Source organism: Trichosurus vulpecula, chromosome 5 (assembly GCF_011100635.1).
Source record: "Trichosurus vulpecula isolate mTriVul1 chromosome 5, mTriVul1.pri, whole genome shotgun sequence".
Lineage (NCBI taxonomy): Eukaryota > Metazoa > Chordata > Mammalia > Diprotodontia > Phalangeridae > Trichosurus > Trichosurus vulpecula.
This window is the reverse complement of record NC_050577.1, coordinates 93,335,947-93,350,390: the sequence shown is the minus strand read 5'-3', so window position 1 is coordinate 93,350,390 and position 14,444 is coordinate 93,335,947. Positions and strand designations below refer to the sequence as shown.

Here is a 14,444-nt window from a genome sequence, read left to right as displayed (position 1 = left end):
TGTATTTTCTTTATAAGTTGGCTCTATGGTGCCCTCAACTTAATTTCATTTTGGGAGCAGTGTGTCAAATAGACTGGGGTAGGGAGGGATTTGAGGCAAGGAGATCCATGAGGAGCTTGAGAGTCAATGAGATCCCTCATTGATGTGACAGGTGAGTGACACAGAGAAGGGTTCAGCTGGGAGAAATGTCATTGGAGGTAGAAGTGGCAAGATTTGGCAACAGATTGGATATGTGGGATGAGGAAGAGTGAGGAGTCAAGGATTCAAATTTTGTTGTTGCCGAGTTGTTTTTCAGTCACATTTGACTCTCCATGAGCCCATTTGGAGTTTTTCGTTTTTTGGCAAAGATACTGGAGTATTTGCCATTTCCTTCTTCAGCTCATTTTACAGATGAGGAAGCTGAGGCAAACAGGGTTAAGTGACTTGCCCAAGGTCACACAGCTAGTAAATGTCTAAGGCTGGATCTGAACTCACAAAGATAAGTCTTCCTGACTTCAGGCCCTGCACTCTATCCACTGCAGCCCCAAGGATCCAAAATACATCCAATGAAACAATCCAGATTTGGGAGTTTGCATTTTAACAGGGATGACAAGTACATGGATAAATATATATGGAATAAATACAAATGCAAAGTAACTAAGTACAAGGTAGTTAGAGGAGCAGCTGAGAGGACTGAGAAAGACCTCATGTAGAACATGGTACTTGAGCTGGGTCTGGAAGGGAGAGGGATGCATTCCAGGCACAGAGTCAGGAGATGGAGAATGGTGAGTGGTTTACGAGGGACGAGAGCGAAAGGAGAAATCTCAATAGCGTAGTGATGAAAGGTGTGCTGGTTCTGAGTTCCGGTTCCAGCTTCTGTCTCTAGTTTACTTTGTGACTTTAGGCAAGTGACTTTCTCTTAGGGCCTTAATTCTTAAATCTTTAAAATGAGGGGATGTTGGTCAGATGACATATAAAATCCCTTTCAGCTTGATGATTTTATAATATAAGCATGACTTTGAAAATGCTAACATTCTTCCACTATTTGCTATCTGCTCCTGGACAGAACTCAAAGGCAGCCTCCAGAACAAAAACATGCGGGTATTCTGTCAAACACAGTGATGTTGTGGCAGCAAATCTTCCACCCCCACCCCCACATTGAGATGTGTTAGAGCCTCTGTCCTTCCCAACTGACACCTTACAATGAAGTCCTCCATGGCTGAGAGCCCTGGCCAGATGGACAGCTGGGGAAAGGAATTCAGCAACTCACGGAGGGAGGGAGAGGGGTAGAGTTCCCAGCCCTGCTGTTCAATACCACCTGGCCCAGTAAAAAGGCCAGGTCCCCAGATCTGACCTCTAGGACTTTGACAGAGCTTGGTCCCTGGCCAGGTGTGTTTGTCTGATACCTGCTGGCAGGATACAGATCTGGCTGCAGCCAAGTCATAGGGTCTGCAGACCTCAGAGCTCTTTATTCTCCTGGACACAGCTCTCTGGCCCTGCTTACCTACTAAGCGTGCCACTTCCTAGTGCTGGGACAATGCTCCGGAGAGACTATGGTGATGACATCAGGAAGGCAGAGCTCTCTAGAAATCAAGGCACACCTCTATTACTGTATCATCCCGGCCTTCAATCAGCCTCTAGACCTCTGACCCATCCTGCACACCTCTGCCAAATTAATCCTCCAGAAACATTGGTCTTCATGTGTTTGAGAAAGAATTCAATAGTCCCCCACTGCCAACATGGTTCCATTCAGCTCAATCTGACAAACAACTTTTAAATTGACTATTTAGAGCACTATGCTAGGCCCTGGGGGTTGGGGGAGTGGGGTAGGAGTCGAATAATAATCCACGGTTTCTGCCTTCACTTAGTTTTCAGTCTTGTAATGAAATGAGTATTTCTTGACTAGGAATCAAACCCAGGTTGTGGCCGAACCGTCAGGACTAAAGAACAAACTTGTTTACTTGGTGTTCAGGCTCCTCACAGTCTGACTCCAATTAAGCTCTCCAGGCGCCCTCTCTTCCTCTCTCCCTGCTTCTGAAACCCTACCACAGTGACTTCACTAATCCCCAAATATGCATCCCTTTTTCCCATAATAACTCATTTACAGTTTGCAAACCTTTTCCCTCACAACAACTTCATTAATTAGATAGTGAAAGTATTATTTCCTTTTTCCAGAAGCTCTGAAAGGATGACTAGCCTACATTCTATTCACACAGCTGTAAGTATCTGTCTGAGGCAGGCTTCAAATGCTGGTTTCCTGATTCCAATCCTAGCACTCAATCCCTTACATTTACTTCCTGTGTGACCTTTGGCAAATCGTTTAATTTCCACGGATCAGTTTCCTCATATGCAAAATTAGAGGCAAGACTATAAGGCATTTGATTCAGGTTCTTAATTTGTGATCAGTATATTGTCTCATGTGCCTTTTCTCTTCCACCCGTGCCTTTGCTCGTGACTGTGCCCCTCTCTTGGAATGCCATCCCTCCTCTTGTCTGATCTGTAAGAGGTAGCCTGAATAACATTTCATCTGTGAAGATTTCTTCAGCCACCTGAGCTCACAGATATCTATATCCCTCATTAGCACTCTAGAATACTGTTTATGACACCTGAAACCTAGCAGTTAGAGTTTTATTGCTAATTATAATTTTATTTATGTATGTCTTATCTCCCTGGCAAGAATACAAACTTCACCTCTCATATTGCCATTTTCCCCACAGCTCCAAGTCCAGTGCCACAAACATGGAAAGCTTCCTAATATACATCTACTGATGCAACTTTTGATAAATTCATGGATAAAGGATCCATCATTAATTAAGGGAAGCTCACTGACTAGCAATAAAACTCTAAATGCTAGGTTTGAGGTAAGTGTTTTTCAAACCGTCTACAAAAGGATCATAAGTTGAGAGTCAGAAAGGACCTTCGAGGTCTAGCCCCCCCAGTTTACGGATGAGGAAAGTGAAGACAAGAGAAGATGATAATGACTGGCCCAAGGCCGTACAAATGGTAACTGGCAGAGCCAAGATTCATGCCCAAGTAGAGGGCTCTCTTCACTGCACCAACCACACTGACGTGGGTCCAACCTTCAAGGCCCCTGGAAAACTAGGGCAGTGCCACAAACACTAATGATTCACTCGTGTGAATGAGGCCTCTGATACTGTCTTTGCTGAGGGCCGGTGAGGCAATGTCTAGTTTTTATGAACTGTAATAAGAAAGGAATCAATTCTCGCCAGAAATACAAATATAAACACTGTTGTCCCACACACTTTTATTTTGTACAGAGCGGGTCTACAGGATAGCTGGGGACCTTACACTAGCCACTGTTGATCCCTAGGCCCTACTTTGTAAACTTCTGCACTAAAGTAGGGGTTGTGCCTATAATACTAATTAAATGTTTATTCACTTTATTGACTGACTCATATTCTTAAAAGAATGAAGGCTTTATGAACGCAGAGATTCTGAAACTCCCCTACAGTGTTCGTACGTAGTAAGCTCTTAAAGGGTTGATGAACGAATGTTTCCCAAGCTGCTCCACACTGCTTTATCATAGAGGTATTCCAGGGGCATCTAGGTGGTGTGGTGGATAGAGCTCCAGACCTAGAGTCAGGAAGACTCCTCTTCCTTGGTTCAAATCCAGCCTCAGACACTTACTAGCTGTGTGACCCTGGGCATGTTGCTTTACCCTGTTTGCCTCAGTTTCATCGTCTGTAAAATGAACTGGAGAAAGAAATGGCAAACTACTCCTTTGCCAAGAAAACCCCAAATAGGGTCACAAAGAATCAGACACAACTGAAAAATGACTAAATAACAAAAATCCCAGGACCAAGATTTAGGACAGAATAGCAGAAAAGGCAGGCTGCATAACTATTATCAATCACTGAACCTTCCTGAGCCTGTTTTTTTTTTAAATCTAGAAAATGCAAATAATAAAAATCCTTGAGCAGCCTAACTTAGAGAGTTATTGTGAGGAAAATGCTTTTAAACTGTAAAGTGACATATAAATGCGATATTATGATTCACAGCTACCGTCTTCATTCCTCTCAACATGACAGCACCTGAGTCAGAACCTTGTCACCCTAGAATCAAGTTCCAAACTTCACTACAATGCACAACTGTCTTGGAAGACTTGGCTTTAAGAAGCATGATTTAAAAAAAAACAAGCTGGGGATGACAAAAATGAATTTAAGAGACCAGGGAAAATATTTTCAGCAATTATGACATAAAAATTAATCTTTGAAAATTTAAAAGGAACTTACATAAATATTTAAAAGTAACACCCATACTAGCTGGATAAATGGCCAAAGGGTATGAATTTGCAGAAAAGGATTCAGATATAATAGACACTTTAAAAGAGTCTGAAATTCACTAATAATCCAAGAAATGAAAATTAAAATGATTTTGTAGCACTTTATACTCGTTGAATTGGTGCCAAAAAATTAAAAGCAACAAAACTTAGCGCTGACAGTGTTGTGGGGAAAAAAGATAACATATATTACTGGTGGAACTGCAAACTGGAGGAGTTTTTTTTGGGGGGAAGAAATTTGGCATTACCAAAAAAATACTCATAACCTTTGACCCATTATTATAAATATACCTTAAGAGGATCATAAAAAATAAAATAATGAACTGGCATCAATGAACTTCAAAGACATTTACAGCAGCATAATATTTATAATTGCAAAGAAATGGACATAAACTGCTTGTCCAGTAGATGGGGAAGGACTGGGAATCCCCTGTGCCTGGAATGCTCTTCACGTTCACCTTTTCCCTGGCTTACTGTTACTTTCTGGAGAAGGCCTTTACCAGTCACCTCAATTGCTGTGCCGACCCCTTTAATGTTGCCTTGTATCTGCTCTGTGTTTATCCCGTATATGGCCATTTATTCATATTTCATTCTCTCTAGTAAAATGTAGGCTCCTTGAGGGCAGGGACTGGTTTTTTTTCTTCATATCCTCAGTACTTAGCAAAAGTGATGCCAAAAAAAAAAAGGCAGCCATGGAAACTTTTTTGGAAATGTACAGAAGAGAAAAGAAGGAAATTTAGAAAGAAGCACAAACACACGGCAATTTTGAAGAGAGGTGTAGAATTTATTATACACTTTAAAAAAAAACAAGCAGCATGAAATAGAGGTTTATGGTTTCACACAGAATCTTCTTTTTATGTTGTGCTGAATGTAATGTAATGTTCTTTTGGGGGGTGTTTAACTTCAGAATAAAAAAATTAAAATCATAAAAGTTTACACAGATGAAAAAATAGGCATAATGGCTGGTAGGTATTTGTGTCTCTTCTGTTACCTTTTATTGGTAATAAGCCCAAGTTTAAGAAAAAAAAGAAAAAGTAAATCTACACACAAATAAAGAGATGTATGGTCAAAACAGAAAACGGAAAGTGACCAGAGAAATAATTAATAAGATGTTATGTGTACTGTATTAATGTTTTAAGTAATTTAAAAAATTAATTTTAAAAATATGCTCATGGTATTCAAGTTTAAGTGCCTATTCACTTATTTAATGTAAACTAAATTTTAATGACTTTTAAAAAACAAACCAAGTTCAGAGAGTCAGAGAGAAGAGTCTTACTGCTAGTGGATGGGGATTTCTATTCCTGTAGTATTTGTGATCAAGATGTCCCAGCTGCTTCGAGTACACTGAACTTGGTAAGTGGAACTGAGAAGGTTGACAGCAAAGCACAAGAAAGCATAAGGGGTGTCAGAAAAAAACTGAGGAAGACATAATCAAATGGGGATAGTTCATTAATCATGTGCCAGACAGAAAAAGCACTATGTCTCTAATCCCTCAAGGAGCGGTCAAGTTATGAGCAGGCACATTTCCACCTCTGTCTCCTTGATGAACTGCATTCTCTCTTTCCTGAAAAAAAATTTTACAATGTCCCAAGACGTTTAGGAGTAAGTGGGACCCAAGGCTCACTTCTGACCTTGAAGGTTTTGGCATTTTAGAAAAAAACTCTAGAACCAATAACCTATGTTTTAGGTAAATAGAGCAAATTACCATCTACCACAATGAGTGTTTCCTTTGTTTTGAGTCAGGCAGCCTGCTATATAAACAGGTTGGGATTAAAATGACAATTATATTCCCAGTTGTCTATCATGGGAATTACGTTAACCCCCAAATCACTCATATATTCCAAACCATGGAGATCTTTTATCATGTAGAGGGGGTGAGACGTGTAAAGTCTTTATGTAAGGGTACAGGCACTCTGTCTCCATGATAAATTGCATGTTTACAGATCCGAATATCATAATAAACTCCCTATTTAGCAGGAATATCTCTCTCAAGCATTTATAACTTCCCAGAGAGGCTTCATTGTGGGAAATAAAGCAGCATATAAGTACTTCATGGGAACACAGAGTACGAAGACGGTGTGAATTGCCTGTTGGACACTTCAGATTGGATGTTCTAGAGACATCTCACACTCAACATGTCCCAAAAAAGAGCTCATTATCTCCTTCAGACACCCACTGCTCATCCAAATTACTCTATTCTTGTCAAGGGCATTGCCATCCTTCCAGGCTGTTCTGTACGTTGGAGTCATGCTTAACTCCTCATTCTTGTTCACCCCACAGAGCCAATCAGCTGCCAATCTTGTAAGCTCCCATCTCCACAGCATCTCTTGTATGAATTCTCTTCTTTCTATTCATACAGATATTGCCCTCCTAGAGGCCCTCATCACCTCATCCTTGTCCTACTGGAATATATTGCTGGTTGGCTGTCCTGACTCTACTCTCTCCTCACTCCAACCCATCTTCCACATGGCTGCCCAAGTCATTGTCCTAAGGAGAGGTCTGACCACATCACTCTTTCTATTCGATAGGCTCCAGTGGCCCCCCCATTCTAGGAACAACTATAGAATGTGTCTGCCATTTAAAGGTCTTCACAACCTGGCCCCTTCTTACCTTTCCTGCCTTACACATTGCTCCCCTCGTTCTACTGTATCTTGGTTTCCGTGATGACTTTCTACGGAGTTGACTGATTTTATATCGCTTGTAATAATCTATACAAACACATACATATGCATATACATATATACACATACACATGCATATACACATACACATGCACATACCACTTGTGAGGTTTATAAAACACTTTCCTTACAAAAATCCTGTTTGGTTTGAATTATGATTTTTTTCAGGTTTTTTTTTTTCTTTTAAAATTTTCTTTTTGGAATCTATTTGCCAAGACAAACCCAGGGCCTATATGAACATAACTATGAAACACTTTTCACGCGAATAAAATCAGATCTAAATAAATGGAGAAATATCAGTTGCTCATGGTTAGGCCGAGCTAATATGATAAAAATGACAATTCTACCTAAATTAATCTATCTATTCAGTGCCATACCAATCGAACTACCAAAAAACTTTTTTACTGAGCTGGACAAAATAATAACAAAATTCATTTGGAAAAACAAGAGGTCTAGAGTATCTAGGATGTTAATGAAAAGACATGCTAGAGATGGTGGTTTAGCCACACCAGATATTAAACTGTACTACACAGCAGCAGTCATCAAAACTGCCTGGTACTGGTTAAGAAACAGGGGTGTGGATCAGTGGAATAGGATAGGTACACAAGCAGGTGAAATCAACAAGTTTAGCAATCTACTCTTTGATAAACCCAAAGAAGCCAGTTTCTGGGCTAATAATTCACTATTTCACAAAAACTGTTGGGAAAATTGGAAAATGGTAGGGCAAAAACTGGGCATAGACCAATATCTTACACCATATACCAAAATAAAGTCAAAATGGGTTCATGATTTAGGAGTAAAAGTTGATACTCTAAGTAATTTGGGAAAGCAAGGAATAGTTTACTTATCAGGTTTGTGGAAAAGTAAAGAATTCATGACCCAACAAGAGATAGAGAGCATTACAAAATGCAAAATGGATAATTTTGATTATGTCAAATTGAAATGTTTTTGTACAAAAAAAGCCAATGCAACAAGAATTAGGAGGGAAGCAGAAAATTGGGAGAAAATCTTTGCAACTAGTATCTCTGATAAAGGCCTCATCTCTAAAATATACAGGGAGCTAAGCCAAATATATAGGAATACAAGCCATTCCCCAATTGAGAAATGGTCAAAGGATATGAACAGGCAGTTTTCAGAGGAAGAAATTAAAGCTATCTACAGGCATATGGAAAAATGCTCTGGATCGCTGCTGATTAGAGAAATGCAAATCAAAACAACTCTTAGATACCACATCTCTCCTGTCAGATTGGCTAAAATAACAAATCAGGAGAATGATAAATGCTGGAAAGGATGTGGGGAAATTGGAACATTGTTGCATTGCTGGTGGAGTTGTGAGCTGATCCAGCCATTTTGGAGGGCGGTGTGGAACTATGCCCAAAGGGCTATAGAAATGTTCATACCCTTTGACCCAGTAATACCACTTCTAGGGTTGTATCCCAAAGAAATCACGCAAGCGGGAAAAGGACCCATATGTACAAGAATATTTATAGCAGCTCTCTTTGTGGTAGCCAAGAATTGGAAAGCAAAGGGATGCCCATCAATTGGGGAATGGCTGAACAAGCTGTGGTATATGAAGGTGATGGAATACTATTGTGCCATAAGAAATGGGGATGATGCAGACTACATAACAACCTGGAAAAACCTACACGACATAATGCTGAGTGAGCGGAGCAGAGCCAGGAGAACGTTGTGCACAGCCACAGATATGTGGATTCCGTGAGGACCAACCCTGACATACTGCGCTTTTCTCAGCAACCTAAAGGGCAAGGACAACTCCAGGGGACTCACGATGGAGAATGCTATCTTCATTCAGAGAAAGAACTGCGAAGTTTGAATACAGACTGAGGCACACTACATGCTCGCCTTTTCTGCTTCTCTTTTGTTTTTGTTTTTGGGTTTTTTTTTTTTTTGGTTCTGTTTCTTCTTTCTCATGATTCATTCCATTGGTCAAAATTCTTCTCCACGACCTGACTAGAGCATAAATTAATTCAATGCGAAGTTATACATGACAGTTATATGGGACTTCATGCCATCTTGGGGAGGGAGGGGGGAGGGAGTGGAGAAAAACTGAAACTCAAAACTATGTAGAACCGTGTGTGGTAAACTAAAAATAAATAAAGAAATTTAAAAAAAAATTTTCTTTTTTTAATTTTAATTTTTTAAATTTAAATTTTATTTTATACTCATTTTTTCAAGTTTAAATATTATGCCCATTTTACAGGTGAGGAAACAGGCAAAGTGACTTGTCCATGGTTACAAGCTAGCATGTACAGGAGATGGGAATCCCAATTTCAAAACCAGTGGTCTTTCTATGACACCATTACTATGACACAAGGTGCTTTATATTATAGATATTTATGCACTACTCTGATTTCCCTTACTAGGTGGTTCAGGCTCCCAGAGGGCAGGAACCACATTTTGTACAACTCTGTATCTCATTTGGCACCCAACACAATGCTGTGTGGTAAGCGCTCAATAAATGTGGGTTGGATGTTGAATAAAGTGATTAAGATTTTCTTTAAGTTGTACTTGTGATTCATTGTACCATCTTGAAATTAAACAGCAGCCACTTACTTGATTATATATGCTAAATGGTCATAACTGATGAGATATTAATGGAGTTCAATGTAATTTTGTACATTAGTAGAAGATACAAAGATAGGAGTGCCGTAAATGAGGGCTGTAGTTCACAGAACCAATAGAGTTGTGTGTGTAATGCATGCATGTGCACGTAAATAATATTTTTGAGGTCCAGTGGCTGGAAAATGTGAACTTGGAAAATGGAATCTGGTGACTGCAGCTTCATCTAAGTAAATAAAGCATTCTAAGGAATGCTGGGTCAGCATTCTGTCTTTCTAGACTTACTTCCTACTAGGGATACACTGAGACACTCTAAGCATACAAAGCCCAGGGGAAGTCACTGAACCAAAGATGGGGTCAATGACAGAAACTAACAAATTTATTTGGTACTGAATGCAACCATTCAGTCACTTGATGCTGAGCCTTTCCTTTATTCTGGGACATTACACCCACGAGCACTGGGTAATATGCCTTTCTCCCCGAGGAACGACAGGAAATAATATCATGATTGTCTGTTTAATTAAACCACTAACTCCATTTTCTCTATCTAGGGACAATTAGTGGTTTCTTTGTATTGGGGGTAAGAAGGAGGAGGTGGAATAAAGAAGAGATTTTTAAGAACTATGAAATGGAGGCTACTAAGTGAATTTGTATGTTCTTATCCACCAAAGGCAGCTAGGTGGTACAGCAGATAGAGTGCCAGGCCTGGGGTCAGAAGGGGCTGAATTCAAATATGCACTTAGATACTTGCTAACTGTGTGACCCTGGGCAAATCACTTAACCCTCTTTGCCTCAGCTTCCTCATCTGTAAAATAAGCTGGAGAAGGAAATGACAAACCCATATCAATGGCAAGAAAACCCCAAATGGGGTCAACAAAGATTTGGACACGACTGAACAGCAACAACGAGCCACAACACAGCCCTGTAAAATTGGTTTGATTAAATTTATCATTTGAGTGACTGAATTTTTGGGGACTGAAGATTTACAGTTAAAACTGAAATGATACACTGCTTTTATAAAACACTTTTCTTTTACTTCCAAATCGCATGCATACGTATTATTGGGGCATACCTCTACCCATTCATCCTTATTTTAAACTTACTCTCCAACGCACACATTTATATTTCTAAGAGCCCATATCCTCACTGACTTACAAACACATCATACCATTCTACTTCTGTGTTTTTACTCCGAAGTGACTTCCTATTCTCTTCTCTCTCCATCTAAATCCTGTCTAATTCAAGCCTCACTTCCTCCATGAAGCCTTCCTCAACTAAGTGGAGTAAGAGCATCTGGGTTTGAATCCCACCTGTGACAGTGCCTCTGTGACCACGGGCAACTCTTTCAACCTCTCTGAGCCTCGATTTCCACATCTGTAAAATGAGGGGGTTTTAAGAGATGACCTTTAAGGGCCCTTCAAGCTCCAGATCTGTGAGCCGATTATAGACTTCACTGGTTCCTTTCTCTGATAGCAATTACGGTCTGGACTACATAGTTTAGCATGCAATACTGCCTTCTATTGTCTGCTGTTAACATGTCAACAGCTGTAAGTTTTATAAAGGCAGAACCTCAAAAGCCTTAGAACTTTTGTACTTAGAAATCCCTCCAGCAAAGAGTTAAACACCCAGTAAACACTCAAAACCTATTCCTTGGTTGTTGGATTTGCTGATTCCTTTACCTGTCCTTATAACCCTTCTTATAAAAAGGCAGAAGGCAGATAGCAGAAAGACAACAAGCAAGTCTATCTAGGTGTGTGACCCAGGGCAAGCCACTTCAATTTTTTCAGCCTCATTTCCTCACCTGTAACATGAGGAGGCTAGACTCCACGGCCTCTAAGTGCTTCCTCCCGATGCTACCACCTGCAATCGGTGGAGTGTGAAAGCCAAGGGAAGGGGGCCCTCTAAAGTCTGCCTTCAGCACTACCAGCTTCCCTTTTCACCACTTCCTCTCACCCTTCCTTACGCTCCCTCACTGTCCTGAACTTTCTCACTTTCCCCTGTGAAAACTTCTTTCAGGACCTTACAACACTGAATTTAGAGTCGATAGACATGGGTCTTAATCCTAACTCCGCTACCTGTGGACAAGTCACTGTAGTACCTTGGCCTCCCTTTCTTCATCTGTAAAATGATGGGGTTGAGCCAGATGATTTCTGAAAGCTTTTCTGGCTAAGAATCCTATACTCCTATGATCTTAGTGTGAAAATAAGTCCCTGGGCCCTCTCTCCCACGGACACTGGCATATTAAGCCTATACAGAATATAGGTCTTTACCCAATTAAAGGGATTTTGGGCAGCAGGGGGAGATCTGGTGTGGAGAGCGGCCTCTTACTTAGATGCCTAAAAATCACACTACACAGGTGATCTTTGGCTAAGTCGGTTCTGTCATTGGGATTGATTGTCTATATTATTTATTCCACCGAAGCAGCAGTAGGACCGTGGGGAGGACATCCAGCCAAAATATGAGCCATGGTGTTCTCCGACGGGGTTTGTAATAGCAAGAGAACGTGAGAATATGCTGTGGGACCTTCCTGCCATCAGCCGACAGGTCAACACCGAATTCAGTTTACACCAGCCGTTGCTTATTATGGGTGTGCTGCTGACACTCATGGAAACTGATTAGATAGAGACAGGCCCAGGGAAGTTTTGATTAAATGGCATTCTTCACTTTCCTCATTTAAAAAAAAATTCCTTTTTTCAAATGGCTCCCCATTTTTGACCTACTCCCTCATTTAGCTCGACTTTTCCTGCTGCTAAATGGTTAAAAGACCATTCCTGTCCTCAGACTCCTTCATTGCTCTCCTCCTGTGATAGTGAGCTATTCATAGCATCCCTTTCCCCCCTGCCCTGCCTGATTTTCCCCTTGCACTGCGGAGCCCTTCCTAATCCCCCTAGCAGGGCAGGAATGTGATTCTCCATAAATAAGTCAGGGCAACCTGCTGTTTGTAAACACTCCAGTGGGTAGATACCCCACCCTTCTTCTGGGAGGCAAGAGAAAAAGACAAATTCTATAGGAAGAAGGCAACCCTGCTCTAAGAGTCTGATTCGGCATGGAGGTGAGGAGTAGGAACCTAGGAATCCTAAAAGGAAGGAAAAACCAATGCAAACTTTGGAAGTATTTCCTGCAGGCAGGCAAATTTGCGAAGCAGATGCTATTTTTGTTTTATATTTGTTTTTGTTTTTTCTGGATGGAGGGTGGTGGTGACCTTTTATTTCCCTTTTTGTATAGTACTTCTCTTCTATCTGTGATGCTCCCCTCTTCTCTCTGGGAGCCCAGTAACCTCATGTTTTTTTTTTCTGTCAAGATATTAGGAAACATCCTGTTTTCCAGAGTTAAGACCCAGCAAGCAGGCTGTGCCCTGAGCTTGGCACAACAATCCTTTGTGCTCATCCTCTGGCAAAAATCACATCATTATTACACTACTTTGACCAGCATCAGGTATCATTCTCTGAGCTCCAACAAGTTCTGGTCACGAAGCCCTTCTATGAGTCAAACTTGTCCCATTGTTGCTGTTACCCCTCATTGTCAGGGCTACAATGTGTTAGCCACAGGTATAAGTATTGAGGTCCCCCCACACTGCCTCAGGTCCCCCCAGTAGAGGCAGGGCCCCAGCACATATATCTAGATCCCCTCCTAACTTGCAAGCTGCTTCTCTCACTTTGAAATTAAACTTGTTTGATTCCTGACTCTTCTGTCTCTGGCCTGCTCTGTTCAGTTCCAGCCCTCCACAGGTTAGAGGCCAGTTTGGTCCAGTAGACCCTTCCCATCCTAGCTGTCTAGGGCAGGGGTGGGGAACCTGCAACCTAAAGGACACATGTGGCCTTCTAGGTCCTTGGGTGCAGTTTTTCGACTGAGTCCAAGCTTCATGGGACAAATCCTTTTATTAAGGGGATTTGTCCTGTGAAGTTTGGAATCAGTCAAAGGGCTGCACTTGAGGACCTAGAGGGCCACATGTGGCCTCAAGGCTGCAAGTTCCCCGCCTGGTGTCTAGGGGCTCACAAACTTCAGTGCCCCGCATAGCTGTGTTTTCCTCAAGCAGCTCTGGATTCTAGACCACTTCCTCTACTAGCCTCCAAACTCAAATTTTTCTGTCTCACAACCATTTCCAAGGAATCTCAATGCATAACAGATGGGTGCCTATCCTGTCTAAATATAAGTAAAGCTGGTGGATCCTTGGGGGTCTTCCAGCTCCTGGCCTATCTCTGAGTCTGATAATTTCCCTCATCATGGCTAATGGCTAGAGAGATGCCCTGAGACCTCAAAACACAGAATAGAGAAGCGATCCTTGGTGAACTTCAGTATATGCTGGTATTTGATGGACATGGCTGTATTCCCAAAGGGGATAGGTGAGTCAACAGTAAATCAATTAAATCCCTATAGGCTTCACAATCTGTCTCCTCCCTCTTTCCAAACCTAAATCTTACTACTCCGCTTTAGCATACCACTTACACTACTGTCTCTGAACCTTTGCCTCCTTCTCTTCCTTCTGTTCAAATCTTCTCGCCCTTCAAGGCCCTTCCTCCATGAAGCCCCCTCTATTACTACACTTCTAGGGAGATGATTCAGTAGCCCAATTCCTCAGCCTCTTTAAATCCCATGACTTCTTCCTTCAATCCACCTTAACTACACATAGGGATGGCGAGTGTTCTAGTTTGTTGACTAGAAATTCTAAAGCTTCCTTATCTGATCATAACTTCCTATTATTCCACCTCTCCCTATGCCTCACCCTTTCTAAATCTTTTGTTTGCACTCCTCAAGACTTTCTCAGGTCATAATTGGCTGCGGCCTTACTTTCCCCCCCTCTCCAATTTCAACCTATGCTGTCATCTGCTCTCAAATTTCTTATCCCTTTGTCCTAAAGCCACTCACCTGTTGCTGAACCTTAACACTGAGTTATTTCCCACAAG

At 41.3% G+C, this 14,444-nt stretch overlaps 1 protein-coding gene across 2 annotated transcripts in view; it reads right to left on the bottom strand.

Moving 5' to 3' along the window:
- The window catches only part of PRKAG2 (protein kinase AMP-activated non-catalytic subunit gamma 2), a 459,590-nt gene that overhangs the window by 197,079 nt on the left and 248,067 nt on the right, over nucleotides 1–14,444 (bottom strand). The gene's annotated exons all lie outside the window — the stretch shown is intronic.